General features: G+C 47.2%; 1 pseudogene; it reads left to right on the plus strand.

Moving 5' to 3' along the window:
* Positions 1-15,895: 15,895 nt before the first annotated feature.
* On the plus strand, positions 15,896-18,586 carry LOC128563445 (DDB1- and CUL4-associated factor 5-like; annotated as a pseudogene).
* The last annotated feature ends 2,727 nt before the right edge of the window (positions 18,587-21,313 follow it).

Here is a 21,313-nt window from a genome sequence, read left to right on the forward strand (position 1 = left end):
GGCTGCGCTGTGGTCAGGACCGCTGGAACGCGACTGGACGCTGGCTGAGCCCCTGCGGGGTCAGTGGGGAATGGGCGAGCAGGGGACACGGGGCACTGCACCACCGGCAGCCCCCGGCGTCCGGCCCAGGCATCCTCAGGGCCCGCCGCGGCGGGGGAGAGGGGCTGGAGGCCGACTCGCCGCCCGCGCCTTTTGACCCACGAGGAGCAGCTTCAACCCCGCTTCTGGAGCTGCCTGTTAGCAAACGAGAGGAGGACCCACCCTAGACACGGATGGGGAGCCCCGGGAAAGGCGGCCTTGGGACATGGTCACAAAAGCAGCGTTCTGAATGAGGGCCCCATTCGTCCGGGTCACCGATACGGGGCTGGGGTCGCCAAGAAGGTGTTGACGTTCGCGTCAGAAAAGCTCCTTTCCGGGCTAGGCTCCCTCTGGGTGCCCCTCTCAACACAAACTTTTCTCAAGTTTCTGCTCCTAAATTCAAATAAGGCGAACGATGTCATTCCCTACGTCTTTCATGTATGCAGGCCACGTTCAGGAGTACTTAGATTGCAAATGTGTATAAAAACGTGCTTTCCTTGTTACTCTGATGTCGCAGAGGCTGAGACATGAAATCGGTCTCCAGAGTCACACGACCAAGGAGCTGCCTCTGTCAACTTTAGTACTGGGTCACAGTGGGTGGCCACGGCAAGCCACCACTGTGTCTCTCAGCCTTGTGTGCTGATCCTTTCCTATACATGTCTTAGGAACTGTTGTTAGGCCTAAGCTAAAGTAGAAAAATACCAGTTAAATCCTGGCAATTACCCTGGCTGCAAGCCCTCAACAAAATGGTATAAGTCTGGTTCACTCCCACGATAGATGGGAAAGTACTAACTTCTTGCTTGATTAACTCCCTGGGAAAAGAACTCACTATCCCCAGACTGACCTTTAAACAATAGCAGGTGGAAAGAATACTGGAACTAAGATGTGTGGAAAAATATTAAAACAAAGATGTATGATGTTTAACCACAAAATTCTGCATCTGTATAATGCTTGCTTGCTACCCCACCTGAATGCACCTGGACAGCCTGCATGCCAACCAGGATGCAGACCAAACCATAAAAACCCAACTTCTTAAGCACTTGGGCTGCTCTCAGAAGCCCCATGTTGGGACACTGAGGCAGTCGCCTGCCAGCTCTTCAATAAAAGGACTCTGCTGTAAATTTGCTTGTTTGGCTGTGTAATCTTTGTGGAACTCCTGGGCATAACACTGTCACCTACCCTTTCCCTTTCCTGAAGGAGGGTCCCCCCCAATCTCTCCCGGGGAAGGTGACCATCTTCACACTAGTGCTGAGGAAGGATACCTGGGCAAAGTAAAGTCTTAAAAAGCAAAGGCTTCTTAGAGAGGTCCTGCAAGTTCCTCCCCATGGTAACCCAGCCCTTAAGAATTTCTAAAACTTAAACTTTCTGGGTCATTGAAACTAACACTTACTGCTTGCGTCCATTTCTGTAAACCTTGTACATGATTTGACACCTTTGTCCGTCTACTTGTGAGTCCAATAACGGACAGAGCTGATTCAGAGCTCACGGTTTTGGGTTCTACTCTGCAGCAGCTCTGCAGCTGAACTAAAACCCCTTCCTCTTTTGCAAATCACTGGTGTTAAGGTGACTCACTCCACTTTCTCTCCACCAAGATTAGATTCCCGCAACAGTCTTACATACCTTATCCCTAAGTTTGAGTATTTATTTTTTGAGACAGAGTCTCACTTTGTCGGCCTTAGCAGAGTGCTATGGTGTCATAGCTCATAGCAATCTCAAACTCTTGGGCTCATATGATTCTCTTGCCTCAGTCTCCTGAGTAGTTGGGACTACAGGTTCCCACCATGATGCCCAACCATCTTTAGAGATGGAGTCTCCCTGTGGCTCAGACTGGTCTCAAACTCCTGAACTCAGGCAATCTACATGCCTCAGCCTCCCAGAGTGCTAGGATTACAGATGTAGGCCACTGTACTGGGCCTTAAATTTGAGTATTTAAAAGCAATCAATTCTTTAATTGCAATCTCCTTTATTGAACTTTGCTGATACTGCATATTTCTTACAAGTTGAGTGTGGCATCTATGCATGGAGCAAGCCTACCAGAAATACTTCTCCAGGCTCAGCGCCTGTGGCTCAAGTGGCTAGGGCACCAGCCACATACACCTGAGCTGGTGGGTTCAAATCCAGACTGGGCCTGCCAAACAACGACAGCTGCAACCAAAAAATAGCCGGGCGTTGTGGTGGGTGCCTGTAGTCCCAGCTACTTGGGAGGCGGAGGCAGGAGATTCGTTTGAGCCCAGGAGTTGGAGGTTGCTGTGCTGTGAGCTATGATGCCACAGCACTCTACCCAGGGCAACAGCTTGAGGCTCTGTCTGAAAAAAAAAAAAAAATACTTCTCCAAAAGCATGTGCTCACTTTGTGTCTCTGCATCATATCCTGCTTATTCTCACAACATTTCAAACTTTTTCATTATATCTGCTGTGCTGATTGGTGATTAGTGATCACTGATCCCCTGCCCTGTCTCTCTCCCTCTCTTGACCCCTCCCCCCATACCTTGCCCTATGCATCTCTTGCCTTTGGCTGTTCTGAGTTGTATCATTTATAATAAACCAATAATATAAGTAAAATGACTTCCTGGGTCCTGGGAGTCATTCTAGCAAATCATTGAACTCAAGGAAAGGGGCTGTAGGCACGCCTCATCTATACTTGATCAGTCAGAAGTAGGGAGGCCCGGAATTGTGACTAGCATCTGAAGTAGAGGCAGTCCTGTGGGACTGAGCCCTTGTCAGAATTGCATTACATTGTTGGACACCCCGTTAGTATCCCCAGAGAACTGGTTGGTGTGCAGGAAAAAATCCCGCACATTTGGTATCATGAGTAAAGGCACAGTTCTCCCAGATAGCAATACTACCCAAAGCAATCTAAAGATTCAGTACAACCCCTACCAAAATTCCCATGGTCTTTTTTTTTCACAAATGGAAAAGCCAATCCTGAAATTCATATTCATAAATACATTTTATGTAGAATACATAAAACAATCTTGAAAAAGAACAACACAGGGCCGGCACCTGTGGCTCAGTGAGTAGGGCGCTGGCCCCATATACCAAGGGTGGTGGGTTAAAATCCAGCCCCTACCAAACTGCAACAACCAACAAAAAAATAGCTGGGCGTTGTGGTGGGCGCCTGTAGTCCCAGCTACTTGGGAGGCTGAGGCAAGAGAATCATCTAAGCCCAAGAGTTGGAGGTTGCTGTGAGCTGTGATGCAATAGCACTCTACAGGGTGATAAAGTAAGACTCTGTCTCTAAAAAAAAAAAGACCTTTTGGAGATGGTTAGGTCATGAAGGTTTTGCAGTCATTGACCTAATAATGATCTTCAAAGTCGGTTCCTGATAAAAGGTTGGATTTGGGCCCCTTCTCTCTAGCCCCTCATCTCCTGCTTTCTGCCTTCCAACATGAGATAACAAAGCCAGAAGACCTCACCAAATGTGGACCCTCAACCTTGGACTTCCCTGCCCCCAGAACTATAAGAAATAAATCTCTGTTCCTTATAAATTACCCACTCTCGGGTATTGTTATAACAGCACAAAATAGACTAAGTTACACAGTGGTCTGCGGAGAGCCACACCTAAGAAGCCTTGAGCAAGTGGTCTCGCAGTGACTGCGTTACAGTTTGGTTTTATACATTTTAGGGAGATAAGAATTACAGTAAAGTGATAGATCAATCATGGAAGGTGTACATTGATATGGCCTGAAAAGACATGCAAAAGCGGGGCATGACAGTGATACAAGACAAGTGGTGTCCCAGCCAGCTAGGTGGAGCTTGAGGGAGTGCAAACCAGCTGCCTCAGCCTTGGTGGTGTTGGTGCCGTGGCAGTGAGCAGCGGAACCAGCAGGCTGGAGGGTAGGCAGTGGGGGGCTGTCAGGAGGCTCCAGTAGCCAGAGGGCCAGATACATACCGGGAGACACCAGCACCTTAGGTTTCTCTCCCTTTGCACTTATGGCTGAACAGGGAACCCATTTTCTAGGCCTGGTCAATTTCATGTAAGTTTCCCAGGCCTGGAAGGAAAGGCATTGTAGCCATTCATTCACATCCCAGACAAGTCCCCTACACTCTAAATGTAATTACAGAGGGCTGATGTGACTATATATACCCCTAGACAAAGAGCCCGAGTCAGTGAGACAGAGAGACTGACAGAGACAGAGAGAGAGAGAGCTTTTCTTTCCCCACTTGGGAGCTTGGGTGGTTTTTGTTGTTGTTGTTTAAGACAGAGCCTCAAGGGCGGCACCTGTGGCTCAGTGAGTAGGGTGCCGGCCCCATATGCCGAGGGTGGCGGGTTCAAACTCAGCCCCGGCCAAACTGCAACAAAAAAATAGCCGGGCGTTGTGGCGGGCGCCTGTAGTCCTAGCTACTCGGGAGGCTGAGGCAAGAGAATCGTGTAAGCCCAAGTGTTAGAGGTTGCTGTGAGCCATGTAACACCACGGCACTCTACCGAGGGCGGTACGGTGAGACTCTGTCTCTACAAAAAAAAAAAAAAAAAAAAAGACAGAGCCTCAAGCTGTTGCCCTGGGTAGAGTGCTGTGAAATCACAGCTCACAGCAACCTCCAACTCCTGGGCTCAAGCAATTCTCCTGTCTCCACCTCCTGAGTAGCTGGGATTACAGGCGCCTGCCACAACGCCCAGCTATTTTTTGGTTGCAGCTGTCATTGTTGTTTGGCTTCGTACATTTCGAACCTGCCAGCTCAGGTGTATGTGGCTGGCGCCTTGGCACAAAGGTGCTGAGCCGCTTTGGTGTTTTTGTACTCTTTTCTGCAAATAAATCCTGTCTTACCACTGATCTGTGGTCCATTGGTTCATTCTTTGAATCACGGACACCAAGAACCTACTGAAGTCGAAATTCCAATATCAACAGGTTAGAGGTGGGTTTAAAGATTCTTTAATTTGTAATTGTTTACAACTTTGCCTAAGGGCTTGGAATGTTTTTAGCTAAGGTGAGGAAGGCTGTTAATCAGAGACAAGCCACACTGGACTTAGACTCTAGTGTTCTGTTTCGTAAACTGACAGCCTGCATGTGTGGTTTGAGCTCTGTCTTGCACAGCCTTAGCCTGTTAATGAGCTACAAAGGACGTCTCCAAGAAGGGAAGGGGAATGATGAGGCAGGTCTGATCTTCCTTTTCAAGGCCAGCAATTAGCATTAGGCCCTAATGCTAATTAGGTTCTCAGCCTGCAGGTCGTGCCCCTTTGTAACAATGAAAATACATGGCAGCATTAGGAAGGTTGAGAACCACTGTATTAGGTTATTTCTGAGATCCTGTTGGCCAAGAGGGGGTCCATTTCAGCCAGCAGGGGGGCTTAAGATTTTACTTTTGTTCACAAGCCCCACTTTTGGCCAAGATCTGCCAACATTGATGGCCAGGCTTTTTTTTTTTTTTTGTAGAGACAGAGTCTCACTTTATCGCCCTGGGTAGAGTGCCGTGGCATCACACAGCTCACAGCAACCTCCAACTCCTGGGTTTAGGCAATTCTCTTACCTCAGCCTCCCGAGTAGCTGGGACTACAGGCGCCTGCCATAACACCCGGCTATTTTTTTGTTGCAGTTTGGCTGGGGCCGGGTTTGAACCTGCCACCCTCGGTATATGGGGCCGGCGCCCTAGTCACTGAGCCACAGGCGCCGCCCCAGACTTTTATTTTGTCCCATCATTGCCAGGTGGTGTGGCTACATGCCTTGGGTCCATCCAGACTCTTGGTGGGACCCTGGTGCCCAGGGAGACGTAAGAGCTGATAGCCAATTAAATGTTATGGGCCAGATGCAAGGGGAGGTGGACAGGCATCTACCAACCCCTTAAAACCTTAGAACAGTGGTCCCAGCGCCCAGGCTATGTACTGATACTTTCTGTGGCCTTCTAGGAAACGGGCCGCGTGCGTAGCAGGAGGGGAGAAGCGTGAGCATGGGAAACTTCATCTGTACCTGCAGCCACTCCCTATCCCTCCCATTACTGCCTGAGCTCGGCCCCCTGTCACATCAGTGGCAGCATTAATTCTCAAGGAGTGTGAACCCCATTGTAAACTGCACATGGGAGAGATCTAGGTCGCGCCTCCACATGAGAATCTAATGCCCCCCCACACACACATTGCCTTGGTCCATGGAAAAATTGTCTTCCCTGAAACCTTCCTCAAAAAGGTTGGGGACTGCTGTTCTAGGTAACATAAAAGTAAACACCAAAATGTCAAAGTCAAGGTTACAAAATTAATTTATCTGTAAGTGTTGAGCTATAGATAAGTTCTTAGGTTTAGTTGCAGAATTAAAGCAATTTATTATATAAAAGAAACCCTAAGCACTGTTAATCATTTAAGCTAAGGGATTTAAAGACTTTTGTGTGTCATGGTATTTTTAGTCTCTTTAGTAATTTGTCCTAAGGTGGCCAGTAAATTTTTGTTCTATCTGTATATGCATAGAACCCATAACTGAGTACAGTTATACTCAAGAAGCACTAAGTCTTTGGAAAGCAGGAAATTATTTATGGTTGGGATGGATGTTTGTACGATGTGCCCAAAAAGGCAAAGTTCATCGTTTAGTATTTGCTTAGGAATCTGTGCCCATCCCTGAAATTAGCCCTTACATTGCACCTGTCCCACATGTGACAATCCTGGGCCTAAGGGAGGGTGTTTGCAGGTTTAGTAGCAGGGTATTGGCAATGGAGAACAGGTTGGGGCCAGCGGGATTGAGTTGCTTATCCAGTAAGTTATGGAGATAGCAGATAAACTTTACTATTTACTTAATACTTGTCTTGACTCTGGAAAGAAACGCAAAAAGAATCAATAATACTTTTTTGGACACAGAGTCTCACTCTGTTGCCCAGGCTAGAGTACAGTGGTGTGAGCCTAGCTCACAGCAACCTCAAACTCCGGAGTTTAAGCAGTCCTCCTAACTCAGCCTCCCGAGGAGTTGAGACCACAGGCACCCACCACAATGCCCGGCTATTTTTTTGTTGTAGTTGTTATTGTTGTTTTTAGCAGGCCTGGACTGGGTTTGAACCCACCAGCCCCAGTGCATGTGGCCAGCGCCCTAACCGCTGAGCTAAGGACGCCAAACCTGACTTTTTTTTTTTTTTTGTGGTTTTCGGCTGGGGCTGGGCTTGAACCCGCCACCTCCGGCATATGGGACTGGTGCCCTACCCCTTTGAGCCACAGGCGCCGCCCTTTTTTTTTTTTTGAGACAGAGACTCACTGTCACCCCAGGTAGAGTGCAGTGGTGTTATAGCTCACGGCAACCTCAAACTTTTGGGCTTGAGCATCCCTTTTGCCTCAGCCTCCCAAGTAGCTGGGACTACAGGTGTGAGCCACTGTGCCCAGCTAGTTTTTCTGTTTAGTGGAGACAGGGTCTCACTCTTGCTCAGGCTGGTCTTGAACTCCTGAGTTTAAGCAATCTGCCTGGCTTGGCCTCCAGAGTGGTGGGATTACAAATACGAGCCACTGTGTCTGGACTCCATGACTTTTTGTAAAGAAGAAAATGTTGGTTGATAGCTGATTATAAACTGTTTCTTGAGAAGTATCAAAGGAAAATAGCAATTGTGGATGACACATCTTCGCTGTGGTTAAAGATGAAAAAGAGATTTGGTGGGGTGGTGCCTGTGGCTCAAGGAGTAGGGTGCCAGCCCCATATACTGGGGTGGCAGGTTCAAGCCTCGCCCTGGCCAAAACTGCAAAAAGAAAAGAGAGATTTGGTTATTTCTATAGCATATGACAATTTAGCATGATTATAATTATTACTGATGACATATACTAAGACCTATTAGAATTTTAGGAATCTCAGCTTTGGAACAGATATTCATAACATACTCATATAAATAGAATGGAACCTTCATAGCTGACCACCTCCCTACACTGACCACCTCCTTAAGTTGACCTAATTTTCATAGACCAGTACATGTACTACATGTGCAATCAGTACAGTGAACCTAGTTTCTTATGTTGACCACCTCCATTACAGTCTCTTGGGGAGACAGCTTATAGAAGTTCTACTGTATAACCCAATGAAAGATAAATACCATTTTGTATTAGTTGCCCTGATATGTAATATAATAATGCCTATGGACCAAAGTTTTGGGTAAAACAGTTTCCATGGTAGTTTGATTTAAAAATGCGTCTCTTTTGGCTCGGTGCCTGTAGCTCAGAGGGTAGGGTGCCAGCCACATATACTGGGGCTGATGAGTTTGAACCCAGCCAGGGGGCTGGGGCAGCGCCTGTGGCTCAAAGGAGTGGGGCACCGGACCCATATGCCAGAGGTGGCAGGTTCAAGCCCAGCCCCAGCCAAAAACTGCAAAAAAGAAAATATGTAATGAACTCAGCCAGGGCCTGCTAAACGACAATGACGACTGCAACAACAACAAAAAAATAGGTGGGCTCCTGTAGTCCCAGCTACTTGGGAGGCTGAGGCAAGAGTATCAGTTGAGCCCAAGAGTTTGAGGTTGCTATGAGCTATGATGCCACAGCACTCTACCTAGGGCAACATAATGAGACTCTGTCTCAAAAAAAAAAAAGTGTCTTTTACTCTTTGTAGGAGTCAGGTTTGTAGTGTAGTTTAGGGTGGGAATTTCTGGAGGGCTTGTTGACCAGAGTCCAAGTTCCTCAAACCCCTTGAGGCTACCAATAGCCTAGTTGTCTACATAGGACGTCTGGCACCCAGCAGGCTCAGGGCTAGAATTCTGGGGTCCTGTTGATCACAGTCCAGGATCCTGTGTCCCCTTTTTCCTGTGCTACTGACCACCCTATTGTTACTTGGTGGCTGAGAACAGAATGCCTAGCAACCAAAGATTACTATCACCTGAGTCCTACAAAAGCCTAGCTAGAAGTCACTGAAGCAGGTTAGGCAACTTTATCCCCAGTTTGTAAAGTATAAATTGTAACCACACGGTGTGCCTGCATGATTTTCCCTTCCTTTGTTTCCCTTCTTCTGATTATTTTTTTATTTATTTTTTGTTGTTGTTGAGACAGGGTCCCACCCTATGCCCCTGAGCAGAGTGCAGTGGGCGTGGTAGCTCACCACAACCTCAGACTCGGGCTGCGGGCACCCCGCTGCCTTAGCCTCCAGAAGCCGCTGGGATTACAAGCGCTCGCAGCGGCGCCCGGCTGGGTTTTTCCATTTTTTTTTTTCACGAGTCGGGGGTCTCACTGTCGCTCAGGCGAGTCTCGAACTCCTGAGCTCAAGCGATTCTCCCTCCTCAGCCTCCCACAGTGCTGGGATTACAGGCGTGAGCCACCGCGCCCGGCCCTTCTTCTGATTATTAATGATTACTTAAGGTACCTTGCTTTGAATAATTTATGCATTATACTGCTAACTTGATTTATGATTTTTGATTGAATAAAGAGACCTATGGGAGAACAGCCTGGTGCTGCACTTGAGATACTGCTGGCTTGGTGTCTGCCTCTCCCAGGCTCCCATCAGTTATTTCACCTGAGATAATGGAGTCTGAGTTTTTTCTTGTGTCAACTGTCCTCAGTTCCGATCCTGGCAAAGGCTGTGGGTACCCAGGCCCCCCAAAACCCTTTTTGTCAGTTTAAAATGAGTTTTCTTTTTTCTTTCTTTTTTGAGACAGAGCCTTAAGCTGTCACCCTGGGTAGAGTGCCATGGCATCATTGCTCACAGCAACCTCCAACTCCTGGGCTCAAGCGATTCTCCTGCCTCCGCCTCCCAAGTAGCTGGGATTACACGTGTCAGCCACATCACCCGGCCTTTTTTTTTGGTTGTAGCTGTCATTGTTGTTTGACGGGCCTGGGCTGGATTCGAACCCACCAGCTCAGGTGTATGTGGCTGGCGCCTTAGCCACTTGAACCACACGCGCCAAGCCTTAAAATGAGTTTTCAATGTTTGTATTTTAGCTAGAATGAGCTGCGAGATCTCCAAGTAGCCTTGAATTAATAATATATTTTTTTGAGACTGTCTCACTTTGTCACCGTCGTTAGAGTGTCGTGGCATCACAGTTCACAGCAACCTGAAACTCTTGGGTTCAAGCATCCTCTTGCCTCAGCCTCTCGAGTAGCTGAGATTACAAGTCCTGACACAACATCCGTCTATTTTTAGAGACAGTGTCTTGCTTTTCCTCAGCCAGGTCTCAAATGAGCTCAAGCAATCCACCTGCCTCGGCCTCCCAGAGTATTGGGATTACAGGTGTGAGCCATGGTGCCCAACCTTGAATTAATAATATTATAAACATTGACTTTATCTCAACATCAATGGGAAAAGTTAGCAGGTTCAGAGTAGGCAGAAAAGAACACAGAAAGATAGCTCAAGATCCTTGACATTTACACCATTTCACAGCTGACAATGCCTGCTGTGCTTCTTTAACACTCCCAATGTATCCAGCTCCCTGAACAAACCTCCCCTTTTTGCAGTTCTTTTATGTTTCAAGTTCCCAGGCCAATAAGATTTGCTGCCCAGAACTTTCTTATTTTCTGCATCACTGACCCTCACCCTTTTGAGAGTTGTTTGGCAGCCGTTCTTGCAGTAATGAGGTAATCACAGACTTCACATCACCCAGTCGCCTCAAGACGTCAGGACAAGTAGCATCTCCCGCAGGTCTTGCCCAAGGCCTCGGAGCAATCTGCTTCCCACCACCTGCACAGGCACAGACCAAAGAGGGGACAGTTTTATTTACCGAAGATTACTAAAGCCACATGAACTAAGGGATTTGAGTTCTTTTCTGTTTTTCTGATGAAATATTCGAGCACTTACTCCTTTTTTTTTTTTTCAGGCAGAGTCTCAAGCTATAGCCATGGGTAGAGTGCTGTGGCATCACAGCTCATGACCACCTCAAAGTCTTGGCTTAAGTGATTCTCTTGCCTCAGCCTCCCAAGTAGCTGGGACTACAGGCACCCGCCACAAAGCTCAGCTATTTTTTTTTTGTTGTTGTTGCAGTTGTCATTGTTGTTTTAACTGGCCCTGGCTGGGTTCAAACCTGCCAGCCTTGGTATATGTGGCCGGCGACCTACCCACTGAGCTATGGGCGCCGCCTCAAACACTTACTTTTTTAAGCCAATTAACTAGAGCTCTTTTACATATTTTGAAATATCGTATACACGTGACATATATAGACCCATAGATACAGACAGGTGCAGATATTATAGCATTTGTAAATAATTTTTATTTGCCAGACTTGCTATACTTTTATTCAGACTATCAATCTTTTTTTTTTGTGGAGACATAGTCTCACTTTACCGCCCTCGATAGAGTGCCACGACATCACAGGATTCACAGCAACCTCCAGCTCTTGCCTCAGCCTCCCGAGCAGCTGGGACTACAGGCACCCGCAACAATGCCCAGGGGATGGGTTTGAACCTGCCACCCTTGGTATATGGGGCCAGCGCCCTACCCACTGAGCCACAGGTGCCGCCCTTGTAAAGAGACTTTTAAATCTTTTTATAAACTTCAATGCATCAGTAGACATCTGTGGATGAGACTAATTCAAGGATTGTCATTTTTTTTTTTTGAGACAGAGTCTCACTATGTCACCCTCTGTAGAGTGCTATAGAGTCACAGCTTAGAGCAACCTCCAAGTCATGGGCTTAAGCGATTCTTTTGCCTCAGCCTCTCAAGTAGCTGGGACTACAGGTGCCTGCCACAATGCCCAGCTATTTTTTGGTTACAGCCGTCATTGTTTGGCAGGCCCGGGCTGGAGCCACATACACCTCCAGCTCAGGTGTATGTGGCTGGCGCCTTAGCTGCTTGAGCCACAGGTGCCGAGCCAGGGACTGTCATTTTAAAATGCATTTTTTAAAGTTGTCCATTTGGAACACTCATTGTAATTTTAAATTGCTTTAGTAAGATTTTGCCATTGCTGTAAGCTTTCGCTGCTTCTAGGACCTAATACTTATCTATGGATAGGCAGGTGCACGTAGAAAATAGAATACTCAGTTCTTCAGAAATTAAGGATCCTATTTTTACCTTGAATCTTGGCTTTGGCAATCAGATCTCTATGATCGACTTAGGCGATGACTTTTCCTTACCCAAGTGCATAAGAAAAAGAAACGAAGGGATGTAAAGGGATAGAACATGGGAATCTCTGTGGATTCCTAGAAGCTGGAGCTCGCATCTCCTGTAACTTTGCCATTTACTCCAGTTTCTGCCTCACCTGCCAACATTTTTGGTCGGTTTCTAGTGGTTGGAGGCCAGGTAGGCTGTCCTATGATGAATATACCACATGGCATGGAGACCCTGGAGGAGGGAGGGTCACACAGTGCTAGGGGATGTTGGAGTTCTAACTGGCCAGAGGGCAGAGACCTCAGTGAAGATCCCAGACCTCCACCTGAAATTCCAGAAAGCCTGTGCCTTAACAGTAGGGCTACTCTAGACTGGCTGTAACAAAGCCTAAAGCCAGTGTATTAACTGCCACTAGAACAAAGCTCAATACTCGTTAGAGCAGGGATTTTTCTTTTCTTTCTTTTTTTTTTTGTAGAGACAGAGTCTCACTTTACTGCCCTTGGTAGAGTGCCGTGGCGTCACACGGCTCACAGCAACCTCCAGCTCTTGGGCTTACATGATTCCTTGCCTTAGCCTCCCGAGCAGCTGGGACTACAGGCGCCCACCACAACGCCCGGCTATTTTTTTGTTGCAGTTTGGCCGGGGCTGGGTTTGAACCCACCACCCTCGGTACATGGGGCTGGTGCCCTACTCACTGAGCCACAGGAGCCGCCCTAAAGCAGGAATTTTTCAACCAGCGTGCCAGGGCACACAGTGTGCTGTGAGAGGATCTTAAGTGTGCTGAGAAAAATTTTAAAGATCATTAATTAAATTATTTTTGAAAGAATTCCAAAGCACAGTAAGTATATTCCTTTTTTTTTGCTCTTTTTTTTTGAGCAACATCACTTAAGTGTGCCGCAGAAGTTTAATTATAGGTTCAAGTGTGCCATGAGATAAAAAAAGACTGAAGAACATTGCTTTAAAGGGAAAAACCCCTCCAGACTCTTAATGATAATAGCAACCACAGTGAATAGCATTAAAAAATTAAAAATTACTAGAATATTTGAAGAAGCATGAAAAATATGTCCTGTAACCAGAAGAAAAAATTCAATGAAGCAGACTTGGATATTACTTATGTGAGAATTAGCAAAGACTTTAAAAGAGTATTCTTTTTTTTTTGAGACAGAGCCTCAAGCTGTCACCCCGCGTAGAATGTTGTGGCATCACAGCTCACAGCAACCTCCAACTCCTGGGCTCAAGCGATTCTCCTGCATCAGCCTCCCAAGTAGCTGGGACTACAGGTGCCCACCACAATGCCCGACTATTTTTTGGTTGCAGCCGTCATTGTTGTTTGGCGGCCTGGGCTGGATTCAAACCCACCAGCTCAGGTGTATGTGGCTGGTGCCTTAGCTGCTTGAGCCCCAGGTGCTGAGCCTAAAAGAGTATTTTTAAGTAAGTTTGGTGGTAGGCAGCTCCTGTAGCTCAGTGAGTAGGGTGCCTGCTCCATATACCGAGGGTGGGGGGTTCAAACCCGGCCCTGGTCAAAGCCGGGCTTTGTGGTGGGCACCTATGGTACCAGCTACTGGGGAGGCTGAGGCAAGAGAATCACCTAAGCCCAAGACCTGGAGGTTGCTGTGAGCTGTGACGCCATAGCACTCTACTGAGGGTGACAAATTGAGACTCTGTCTCTAAAAAAAATGAAAATAAAAAATAAGTACGTTTGGTGATTAAAAGGAAGACATTAATGTAGTGAATAAACAGATGGTAAGTAGTGATATGGATATTATGAAAAAATAATTGGAAATTCTAGAACTTGAAATAATATGTTATTTGAAATGAAAAGTTTGTTGAATGGTAGCATAGTGGACATTTCAGAAGATCAAGGAACTTATAGACAGGGTAACATAATTCACCGAAATTGAAAGCGAGTAAAAAGACTGAAGTAATAAACAATGACCAATGATCTCTGTGGCAGTATCAGCCAGTCACCCAAGTCAGGCAAGGCTCTGAGTGCGGGACCTACCTGGGGCAAAGAAGCCTTCAATGTTCCTGCCCTCCCTCCTGCCCTCACAAGCTGATTGTGAGTGTACTGTTTAGTCAACAGGTGGGAAGCTCAGAGGGGCAGATGGGCAAGGCCTGTGCCTCAGGTCCTCACAGTGAGTGGGAGGCACAGGTGGAATCCCATGCACTTCATACTTATCACCAGCCAGGGAAGGCTTTCTAGAGGAAGTGCTAGTGGCCATGACATCAAAATCCTATGTGGGAGTTGGCCAGGTGGAAGGGGGAGGGAACAACGTGTGTCACAGCCTAGAACCAGAAGGGAGCAGGGTGCTTGTGGAACTTCATGTGGCTGATGCACAAACTCAAGGCCTGACACCACGTTCTGCCTGATGCATTAGGAAAGTTCTTGACCTTCCTTGTCCCTCAGTTTCCTCATCTGTAAAATGGAGTCACCTGGCGGAGTCATTGTGGCAGACTGGGTCCCTAATGGGGGAGGTAGACTCCAGGACTGAGCTGAGTAACTGCTTATTGGGGTATGGCTTGCACCTGTAGAGGGGAAGGGACAGATAGCAGGAGTGGTACTGTGATTTGCCCAAGGACATTGTTTACTGGTTCCCCACAAGGGACCTCTGCAATAAATGACCCTTTAGGGCTGTCCTCAGTTGGACCAAGATGGCCAGGACTTGCTTGTGAGCCATCCTGGGGGAGGATGTGACCTTAGCAAGTTTCAGCTGAGTTACCCCTGGAGAGGTTGGTGGCTGAAGAGAGCTGACTGCACACCCAGCAACGGGGACATTGAGCCTGCCACTGGGGTGAGAGATCTGTCTGGGCCTTGAGTCATAGTGTCCATAACAGCCACTGGGGTCCATATGGGCTGAGCACTGTGGTGGACACTGTTTGAAACAGAGTCCCTGGTCTCATGGAGCTTCTGTTTCACTAGTGGAGAGAGTCAATACCAAACAAATAAGTGAACTCAAAGTATTAAGGACCAAGATTTACAAGTTCCCCGTGGCAGTTGTCACGTATACAAAGTGGCAGTTGTCAGGTATTCAAAGCAGGAGGTGTTTACCTGTGACAACCTACTCAGGTGGTGCTCCCAGCTCTTTGGACTTGAGGAGGAAGAGGCTGCAGGATCTATAGGCACTGCAGGGAAGAGGTCCAAACCCTGCTCAAGAGCGGGGCCCTGTGGGAAGGTGGCTATAGGGTTGCAGCAGCCAAGGTCTTTGGACCAGGATTAGGAGTATGGTCTTTCCCAGAAGGCTTTCATACACACCCCAGTAGAACCATCAAGTTACAAGACTTCCACATGGACTCTGCCCTACAATTCCCCAAGAAGGACCTGGGCTGAGCACTTGGCCACCGCCCTCTTTCTCCTTGCATACTTTGGTGCCTGGCCCTGGGCTGTTCACATTATCACAGGGATGATTCAAAACTCTGCAGTTGGTTTTGAGAAAGTGGATTAATTTATTGGCTGGAAAAGATCTAATGTAATTTTGCTACCTTAGGTCATAGCTAATTCTTTCAACAAAACTTAAAAAGGACCTAATTAAATGGTCAACTGATAAATCATTAAGAAACACAATTGATAATTGCTATGTAATTCGTTTTGCATAGGACTCAGAAGCTAAAAAATTGAATGTCACTACTATAAAAAAAATTCCTCCCAATCCCAATTATTAATTTCTGTAAACAAGTTTTCTTTTTTTTCTTTTTTTTTGTGTAGACAAGTTTTCTAAGTGCTAACAGAAAAATAGAGAAAAAAACATATAGGATTATAATTATTTTGAACCAACTCATTCTAGTAATAAGTAATATTCATGAAGAATAAAATTGGTCTGCCACTGCTGGTTAAAGAATCATCTGGATTGCAGGGCAAGGGGAGGGCCAAGGTGAGGGGAGAGCGGCCACAGCAGCGCCGGTTCCAGCATGAAGAGGAGAGCTGGCCTGGGGGGCAGCAGGTCAGTGGTGGGCTTCTTGTCCCATGAGGCTTGCATGGAGACCCCCTTGCTCACTCAGGACTTTCAGAGGAGAAGCCTGTGGGGCCGCAGAAACCTATACAAGAAGGACCTCCTTGGCCACTCCGGCTATGTCAAAGCCATTGAATTCTCCAACAATGGAGGCCAGTGGCTGGTCTCAGGAGGAGATGGCCATCGGGTTTTGCTATGGCACGTGGAACAAGCCATCCACTCAAGGGTCAAGCCCATGCAGCTGAAAGGAGAGCACCACTCCAATATTCAACAGTGGGAACACCCAAGTGTTCTATGGAGGAAATGACGAGTGAGTTATCCTCCATGATGTTGAAAGCAGTGAGACCTTGGATGTGTTTGCTCATGAAGATGCAGTGTGTGGCTTGTCAGTAAGCCCAGTGAATGACATTTTTGCCAGTTCCTCAGACGATAGCTGTGTTCTTATCTGGGACATCCGGGAGTCTCCTCATGGAGAACCCTTCTGCCTGGCAAACTATCTATCAGCCTTTCATAGCATCACGTCTAACCCCGTGGAGCCGAGATTACTGGCCACAGCCAATTCAAAGGAAGGAGTGGGACTGTGGAATATTCGAAAACCTCAGAGTTCTCTCTTGCACTACGGTGGAAATCTATCCCTACAAAGTGCCATGAGTGTGTGATTCAACAGCAATAAGACCCAGCTCCTGGCACTGAGGTGTCACCTGCCTCCTGTGCTCTATGACATCCACTCCCGCCTGCCTGTGTTTCAGTTTGACAATCAGGGTTACTTCAACTCATATACCATGAAAAGCTGCTGTTTCGCAGGAGATCGTGACCAGGTGGCATTGGTAGGGTGGTCAACGGAGCTGTCATGGTGCTGAAAGGGCACTGATCTATTGTTAACCAGATCCGATTTAATCCCCACACCGACATGATCTGTGCTTCAGGTGTAGAAAAGATTATCAAGGTCTGGAGCCCATACAAGTAGCCAGGATGTACCAGAGACCTTGATGGTCATATTGAGGATGATTCCTGCTGCCTCCATACCCATGAAGAGTATATCAGCCATGTGCTGAACAGTGGTAGTGGCCTGTCACATGACTGTGCCAACCGGTCCAGGAAGACCACCGGATGATGGCCTTCTTTCACTCCCTGATATACCGAGAGATTGAGGGCTGGAGCTGTGACTCGGACAGTGACCTCAGTGAGAGTACTGTCCTCCAGCTACACGCAGGGGTCAGCGAGTGCACAGGCCTCACTGCCTCGCTCCCCACCCCCCACAGTAGATGAGTCTGCCGACAACGCCTTCCATCTGGGGCCCCTGCGAGGCACCACCACAAATGCAGTGGTGTCTACTCCCCCAACACCCACGTGGGAGGATGCAGCCTCCCGCCAGCAGCGTCTGTCTGCTCTGTGGTGCTACCAGGACAAACGCCTCCTGGCGCTTTCCAGTGATTCTGATTCTGAAGAGAATGCCTGTGAGGTTGAACTGGACACAGATCTCTTCCCCCGGCCACGGTCACCCAGTCCTGAAGAGGAATCCAGCAGTTCCAGCAGCTCTAGCAGCTCAGAGGATGAGGAGGAGCTGAATGAACGGCGAGCCTCTACCCGGCAGAGGAATGCCACTGGCACCGACAGAAGACACCCCAAGAAGAGAGGCCCGGTGCCCTGATGAAGCCCACCAACACCTACATTGGAGAAGACAACTGTGATTACCCCCAAATCAAAGTGGATGACCTCTCCTCCTCCCCCACCTCCTCCCCTGAGCAGAGCACTGCCACACTGGAGATTCAGCCAAGCCGACGTCACCGACTTCCAACATCGAATCAGTTGAGCGAGAGATTTATAAAGCTTACAAGTGGCTCCGCTATTCCTGTATCTCCTACTCAAATAACAAAGATGGCGAGAACTCCTTCGTGACAGGGGAGGCAGAGGAAGGAAGAGCAGGAACCAGCCGCAGACACCCCGGCCCCTTCCTCCAGTAAGGAAGCCTGTCTAAGCACAGCAATGGCCCAGAGAAACCAGGACCTGCCTCCTGAAGGCTGCAGCAAGGACTTTTTAAAGAAGAGACGTCTAGAAATCCCAGCAATGGTTCAGGCCACGAGCATAGCAGCCGCCAGAGGGCACCTCTCAGGACACTAACAATGGTGGCTCTGTAGAACATCTTTTTGAAACCAAGAAGCTCAATGGAAAGGCCCTGAGCAGTTGGGCTGAGGAGCCGCCTTCTGTCCCTGTCCCCAAGGCATCTGGCTCCACTTTCAGCAGTGGGTCTGGCACCTGTCCCCGGACCCAGTCTGATGACAGTGAGGAGAGGAACCTGGAGATCATCTGTGCCAACCATAACAATGGACGCTTACACCCCTGTCCCTCTCACCCTCATAATAGCGGGCAGACCTTTGGAGTGCTAGAGGCTATGGCCTACTCTTCCCCAGGAAATTTGGACACTGACCATGATAACTTGTCCCTGAGAGGGACACTCTTACATAAAGATTGTTGTGGGTCTGAAATGGTCTATGAGACCCCCAAAGCTGGAACGAGAGAGGACCCCAGTGGTGATTCCCCAGCCACGGACAGCAGTAGGGCTGTCCACGGCCACAGTGGCCTCAAAAGATACAGATTCAGAGAATTCCTCCTCAGAGAAGATAACATGGTAAATAAAAAGGGAAAATAAAAGCTACGAAAAGTAGCCTTATTTAAAAAAATTCTTAGTGAATACAGAGGAAAGGAAAAACAAGTATTAAAGGCACATAAAACCAGGACCTGAAACAAAAAAATAATTGAATCAGGCTTGGCGTCTGTAGCACAGTGGTTACGGCACCAGCCACATACACCGAGGGTGGAGGGTTCTAACCCTGCCCAGGCCAGTTAAACAACAGTGACAACTGCAACAAAAAATAGCTGGGTGTTGTGGTGGGCACCTGTAGTCCCAGATAGTTGGGAGGCTGAGGCAAGAGAATCGCTTAAGCCCAAGAGTTTGAGGTTTCTGGGAGCTGTGATGCCACAGCACTCCAAAAAGAATAAACGAAACAGGCCGGGTGCAGTGGCTCACGCCTGCAATCCTAGCACTCTGGGAGGCTGAGGTGGGTGGATTGCCTGAGCTCATGAGTTTGAGACCAGCCTGAGCCAGAGCAAGACCTCGTTTCTAAAAACATAGCTGGGCATTGTAGCAGGAACCTATAGTTCCAGCTACTTGGGAGGCTGAGGCAAGAGGATCACTTGAGCCTAAGAGTTTAAGGTTGCTGTCAATTGTGACACCACAACACTCTAGTGACAAAGTGAGACTCTGTCTCAAAAAAAAGAAGAAATGAAACATATTTGGAAAAAAACTCATTCATTTCATTATAAGAAAAAATTGTTGCTTTTTGTTTCATAACATAAAATTTATAATTTTATTTTATTTTTTATTTTTTTGCAGTTTTTGGCCGAGGCTGGGTTTGAACCCTCCACCTCCAGCATATGGGGCCAGCGCCCTACTCCTTGGAGCCACAGGCGCCACCTATAATTTTACAATTTCATTAAAATTTGCCGTTCTATAACCACTGTTGGCTTTGCTGGTTGAGACCCTTAAGAAAAAGAAAAACATGGCAGCTCAGTGGGTAGGGCGACATAGTAAGACTCTGTCTCAAAGAAAAAAAAGAAAAGAAAAGAAAATTTACAATACATTTGTATTGTTTTGTATACTAGCAACAATCGTACTTACAATCCAGAAGGAAGGCTTTTTTTTTTTTTAGTTTTAATATTTAGAAGTGGATGATTACAGGGAATAAGTAAAAAACTAAATTTTATAAACATTGTGGATAAGTATGAGAGAGTGAGCAATTCAAGATTTTTTTTTTTGAGACAGAGTCTTACAGTGTTGCACTTGGTAGAGTGCCATGGTGTCACAGCTCATAGCAACCTCAAACTCTTGGACTTACGTGATTCTCTTGCCTTAGCCTCCCAAGTAGCCGGGACTACAGGTACCCACCACAATACCTGGCTTTTTTTTTTTTTTGTAGTTGTCGTTGTTTAGCAGGCCCAGGCTGGGTTTGAACTCGTCAGCCTTGGTGTATGTGGCTGACGCCCTATCCATGAGCTACAAACGCTGCTGCAAGTCAAGATTTTTCTTTTTTTTAAGAGACAGTCTCACTTTGTCATCCTCAGTACAGTGCTGTTGCGTCACAGCTCATAGCAACCTCCAGCTCTAGGGCTTAGGTAATTCTCTTGCCTCAGCCTCCTGAATAGCTGGGACTACAAGCACCTGCCACAATGCCCAGCTATTTTTTTCCTTGCAATTTGGCCGGGCCTGGGTTTGAATCCACCACCCTTGGTATATGGGACCAGCGCCATTCTCACTGAGCCACAGGGGCCGCCCAGCAATTCAAGATTTTTTAATCAGATCAAATATATTGCATTAGGATAAAATTCTGTGGGGAAAGTGTAAATGGAATTATGAATTCAAAGTGGGGCTAATTTTTAAAAATTTTCCAAACGTTAAAGGAGTTCATCACATACATATATATAAATTCTTTTTAAAAAATTTTTTTATTAAGTCTTTTGTACATAGATCATAAATACATTTATGCCAATTTCAATGTGTTGATTATTTGTACAAATTGGGAGTGCTTACATCATACTAAATTCTTAACTTATTTTTTGAGACAGTCTCAAGCTGTCCCCCTGCATAGAGGGCTGTGGCGTCACAGCTCATAGCAACCTCCAACTCTTGGGCTCTGTCACAGCTCATAGCAACCTCCAACTCTTGGGCTCAAGAGATCCTCTTGTCTCAGTTTTTCTATTTTTAGTAGAGACACGGTCTTGCTCTTGCTCAGGCTGGTCTTCAACTCCTGAGCTCAAGCTATCCACCCGCCTAGGCCTCCCATAGTGCTAAGATTACAGGCGTGAGCCCCCACACCCCACCCATCACATATTTTTAAACAGATGACATATACTGAGTCATATATATATATTGAGTTAAATATATTGAATCCTGGCATTTAGATTCCATTGGATACATTTTTTTTTTTTTTGTGGTTTTTGGCCGGGGCTGGGTTTGAACCTGCCACCTCCGGTATATGGGACCGGCGCCCTACTCCTTAAGCCACAGGCACCGCCCTACCATTGGATACATTTTAAAGAGTGTCAAAAGATGAAGCTGGACATCAGTTGAAAAGTGAAACTAGGCCAGGCGTGCTGGCTCAGGCCTGTCATCCCAGCACTCTGGGAGGCAGAGGTGGGTGGATTACTTGAGCTCAGGAGTTCGAGACCAGCCTGAGTAACAGCAAGGGCCCCCTCCTACACTCCCATCTCTAAAAAACTAGCCGGGTGTTGTGGCAGGCACCTGTACTCCCAGCTACTCGGGAGGGTGAGGCAGGAGGATCGCTTGAGCCCAGGAGTCTGAGTTAGTTGTGAACTATGA

The sequence above is a fragment of the Nycticebus coucang genome, chromosome 13, assembly GCF_027406575.1.
Source record: "Nycticebus coucang isolate mNycCou1 chromosome 13, mNycCou1.pri, whole genome shotgun sequence".
In the NCBI taxonomy this organism is placed as follows: Eukaryota; Metazoa; Chordata; class Mammalia; order Primates; family Lorisidae; genus Nycticebus; species Nycticebus coucang.